Source organism: Bos indicus x Bos taurus, chromosome 9, assembly GCF_003369695.1.
Source record: "Bos indicus x Bos taurus breed Angus x Brahman F1 hybrid chromosome 9, Bos_hybrid_MaternalHap_v2.0, whole genome shotgun sequence".
Classification (NCBI taxonomy): Eukaryota; Metazoa; Chordata; class Mammalia; order Artiodactyla; family Bovidae; genus Bos; species Bos indicus x Bos taurus.
The window spans coordinates 14,024,031-14,029,344 of record NC_040084.1 but is presented as its reverse complement, the minus strand read 5'-3'; the positions used below and the strand labels follow the sequence as shown (position 1 = coordinate 14,029,344).

Below are 5,314 nucleotides of genomic sequence, written 5' to 3'. Positions count from 1 at the left end.
TTTATAGAAGCAAAGTCATTTTTCTTGTGCACAGATTGAGTAAAAGAAACATTCTTACACAATCAACTACAAAGTGTTGAAATATTGGTCATTTAGAACCACTTCTTTATCTCTTTTTCAATTAGCTGAGTATGGCAATCTTTCCTGAAAAATACATCTCAGATTTATTTCACCCTTTCTTTTTTTTAATTAATTATACTTTTGCTTAGTACTTATCTCTCATTCCTGATCCAGTATAGTGACTTTTTAATGTTGTTTTTGTATTAACTAAGAAAAAGCTAGAATTTCCCCTTAGTCTACTCACTTGTAAACACATAGTAAATGTATTTGATATTGACACAGTGGGAATAAGTTTAATCCCCAATACCAAAGAAATAAGGATGTCAGCTCTCAGAACTAGGGCTAATTCTCTGCATGTGGCATGATGCTTGCTCCCAGCTTTAAGCCTCCTTCAACACTAACACTTCAAAGTTTGTAATAAGTAATATTTACCTTATTCTCTTACTACAGTAAGTTGCAAATTAAGTATTTAACTAGTTTAATGATAATTTAATAGTTTATTGGATTACTTGGATATAGCAGGATGCAAAAGAAGAAATCAAAGTTATTGTTTCCTACTGACTTTGCAGATCTGTTCCAAGATTAGCTTTCAGCTTTAGATAAAATTTGGGGCAATATTTATAGCTTTCCTGGTCTCTACAAGTCTTTTTTTTTTTTAAGTAACAAAAAGTCCATTCTCACATAATACCAGAATTCTTAAATTTATTTAAATCATCATCCCATTTCCTTCTCTAGATGACCTTCTTTTTGCAATACTGTGTCAGGAAAGAGAGCCAGTTTCCCTCTCCACCAATCTCAAATCTTTAAGTGCCATTGGAGAACCCCCTTCCTCCTGAAAAAGAAGAGGTGAGTGTGGAAATGCTGTGCATGACTGATTTAGTGGCATCTAGGGCTGAACCCTCCAGAAATGATTTTTTTTTCTTTTGGTAAAATACCACTTTTGCTTTCCTGTAAGCCCACAAATACTTTAAGTTTTAAGGTTAGTTCTCCTCTTTCTTACCCTAGTTAACCCTGACTGACAACATATTACACAAATCAACTATCTCTCCCAGATCTTGAATAAATGAGAAGTTTAGTGCTATTAAAAATACATTCAATCTTTACTTATATATCTAATAGTCTAGGAAAATCTATAATATAGAGAAAAAATCATTAATGCATGTGAGTCACTCATTGTGTCTGACTCTTTTCAACCCTATGGACTGTAGCCTGCCAGACTCCTCCGTTCATGGAATTCTCCAGGTAAGAATACTGGGGTGGGTTGCCATGTCCTTCTCCAGGGTATCTTCCTGACCTAGGGATTGAACCCAGGTTTCCTGCATTACAGGCAGAGTCTTTACCATCTAAGCCACCAGGAAAACCAATTAATGTATACAATAACATTTACAAATATTTTATCTAATCTTCATAAAACCTCTTTATCACAATGTTGTAAATGAGAATATGACACCTAGAGAAGTTGAAGTGCCCAAAAGGAATATCAGAGGGAGGATTCCAATATCATGAAAAATCAAATGAGTTAATATGTATAAGCACTTGGCTGGTACATAACGAAAATTAACCAACAGTTCATTAGGTAAATAAAAATAGAGTGGCTCAAAGAAGTCATTCTCATATCTCATTGTCTTTAAGTTTGTTTGTTTGTTTGAGTGTAGTTCATTTATTCTAAAAAACTGAGTAGCATAAATTACTCTAGAGCATAACTTTCTGCCTTTTTAAAGTCTCATTTGGAACTGAGGAATAAACCCTGGAAACAATCAAATAGCACTGCGGGACAGTATTTCAAGAAATACTAATCACTGTTGCATTTGAAAAAGGGAGAGATAGATAAGGATGCAGCATGTAAAAATGAAGAGTTAACATAGAACTTTAGTGATCTGGTTTCAAAAGGCAGAGATAAAAGAAATAAATGCACAAAAATAAAAACTGGGCAAAACACCCACAAATCACTTTTATATCCACTAGTAAAGGCAGAATCTGAAAGCAAATTATGCAAATAGCAGTTGTATTACCAAATATTCTAAAAAATAAGCTGCATTAAAATATGTTTAATGATGGGTGGGGAGATGTGTATTTAGAAAAGAAAATTTTTATTTAAAAAAAAGAAGGATATCAATCAAGTGCATGGAATGAACAATATAAAATAGTCAAAGTTAGTAATATAATCAAACTGATTATTTTAGGTGGTGTGAAAATAATAAATTTTTAGTCAAGCTCCAAAAGTAGAAATAGAAATTTAAAGGATCTACACTTATACACATTTAATCATTAGTTGAATAAAGGTGTTTGGCATTGAATATAAAGTTAAAGCATACATATGCAAATTTTATATTCAAATTTAGAACCTAATAAAAGACTAAAATTAATTTAAAGTATATGTCTATTCTGTTATGCTTCATTTATTACTTGAACTTCATTTAAACACTACTTTGATTCCCTGGTGGTTCAGATGGTAAAGAGTCTGCCTGCAATGCAGGAGACCCGGGTTTGATCCATGGGTCAGGAAGATCCCCTGGAGAGAGAAATGGCAACTCACTTCAGGACTCTTGCCTGGAAAATCCCATGGACCAAGGAGCCTGGCAGGCTACAGTCCATAGGGTCTCCAAGAGTCAAACACAACTGAACGACCTCACTTAAAAGATATTTTAATAAATTATTGTCTTAAATTGTATGCAAAAACAGTTTTTAAGTGAATTCTATATAACTGGATTAATTTGATGACTCCAAGTGTATTTAAAGTTTAGCTTTTGACAAAAATGTTTTTTGTCTTAAATTATTATTTAATGAACATACTTACTCTTAATTAAATTATAACTCATTATCTTTTTGCCTCATATTTCCCAACAGGAGGATGCAGAAAGAGGGAGATAAAGAAGCAAAAAGCTTACTTAAGAAATATTTTGCAAAATCTGGGGAGAGACATTGACATCCAACTCCCTGAAGTTTAACAGTTCCCAAGGAGTTTCAATTCAACAAAAACTCTACTGAAACATATTATTATCAAGGTGTCAAAATAAAGACAATGAGAGAATTGTGGGGAATTCTCTGGTGGCCTAGTGATTAAGACTCCATGCTCTCTTTGCTGAGGCCCCAAGTTCAATCCCTGGTCAGGGAACTAAATCTCACAAGTCATGGAACATGGCCAAAAAGAGAGAGAGAGAGAGAGAATTTTGAAAATAGTAAGTGAAGAAACTTACCACATTCAAGGAAATTCCTATGTCTATCAGCAGGTTTCTTAGCAGAAAGCTTGCAGTCCAGAAGAGAATGGGATGGTATATTTAAAGTGCTAAAAAATAAAAACTGGTAGTTAAGAATATTTTAACAGGCAAAGCTATCTTTCAAAAATGAAGGAGAGAGTGTATTTCTCAAACAAACAAAAGATGGGTTAAGTAGTAACTGCTTGACTTACATTACAAGAAATGCTAAAGGCTATATGTATATGACAAAATATTATAAACAGAGTTACAATCCTTTGTTAACTCATACACAATATAGAAATACATGAATTATGACACCATAACCAAAATTGTGGAGAGGGAAGTGAAGTTTCTGTATGATATGAAAGTTAACTTGACATCACTTAAAATTAACTATATATATATATATATATATATATATATATATATATATATATATATATATATATATAAACATATGGCTTCCCTGGTAGCTCAGCTGGTAAAGAATCCACCTGAAATGCAGGAGACCCTGGTTCAATTCCTGAGTCAGGAAGATCCACTCCAATATTCTTAGGCTTCTCAGGTGGCTCAGCTGGTAAAGAATATGCCTGCAATGTGGGAGACCTAGGTTCGATCCTTGGGTTAGGAAGATTCCCTGGAGAAGGAAACAGCTACCCACTCCAGTATTCTGCCCTGGAGAATTCCATGGAGTATATAGTCCATGAGGTTGCAGAGTTGGACATGACTGACTGACTTTCATTTTCACCTTCATATATATAAAACACATGTTATTTTTTATGCCTCACAGTAGTCACAAAAGTTTATAGTAGATACACAAAAAACCTAAAGAGAAGGAATCAAAGTATGCCATTACAAATAATCAACAGCCATTAACAGCCATCAATAGCCAAAAGAAAGAAAGGAAATAAAAGACAGAAAACAGTTAACAAAATGGCAAGTGTAACTCCTTAGCTATCAAAAATTAACTTAAATATAAGCTGATTCACTTCATTCAAAACACAGAAGTGGTTAAATGAATTAAAAACAAATAATAAATGAACGTCAACTATACACTATCTATAGGATACTCACTTCAGCTCTAAGGACACATACTGGCTGAAAATGAAGACATGGAAAAAGCTATTCCATGCAACTGAAAGGCAAAAGAGAGCAATGTAGCTATATTTAAATCAGATAAAGTAGACTTTAAGCCAAATGATAACAAGAGATAGAAAGTCACTATCTAATGATAAAGGGATAAATCCATCAAGAAAATATAATAATTGTAAATATATATGCACCATACATTGGATCACCCAAATATATAAAGCAAATATTAACAGATCTGAAGGGATAAATAGATAATACAATAATAGTAAAGGAATTCAACATCCATTTTTCAGTAATGGATATATTATCCAGACAGAAAAATCAATAAGGAATTTTGTACTTGGACTTTCACTTCAGACCAAAGGAAACTAATAAATATATATGGAACATTCCACCAACCAGCAGGAGAATCCATGTTCTTCTCAAACACAAAAATAAAATTGACCAGGATAGATCATATATTAGGTCATCTATCAAGTTTTAACAAGTTTTGAAGATTTAAATCATAGCAAGTAATTTTTCTGACCACAATGTTATGAAACTAGAAATGAGCAAAAGATAAAAATTAGAAAATTCACAAATATGCTAAATTAAATACATGTCCTGAAAAAAAAAAACAAAAACCAATGAGTTCAAGAAGAAATCAAAAGGGAAATTAAAAAAAAAAAAACTGAAATAGTAAAATGAAAACATATCCAAAAAAATCTATGGGATACATCAAATGAAATTCTGAGAGGAGAATTTATACCAGTAAGTGCCTATACATTAAGAATAAAGAGAGAGGAAATTAAGATGTGAAGTACGAGGATGCTGAGCTCACCTCCCCACATGAACACATCAAAAATACATCTACATGTAGAGTAATTCTCACTGAAAGCAAACGGGAGAATTGCAGAAAGACTCTTCTACAACTAAAAGTATAAAGAAAAATGCACACACAGTCATGTAAGGAAGGGAAAAAAAAC

The 5,314-nt window shown here is 32.7% G+C and overlaps 1 long non-coding RNA gene across 1 annotated transcript; it reads left to right on the top strand.

The window, feature by feature from the left end:
- Window positions 1-799: 799 nt before the first annotated feature.
- LOC113898778 lies at window positions 800-3,096 on the top strand. The gene is made up of 2 exons (XR_003512736.1): window positions 800-906; window positions 2,908-3,096. It is a non-coding gene; the product is annotated as an uncharacterized LOC113898778 (long non-coding RNA).
- The last annotated feature ends 2,218 nt before the right edge of the window (window positions 3,097-5,314 follow it).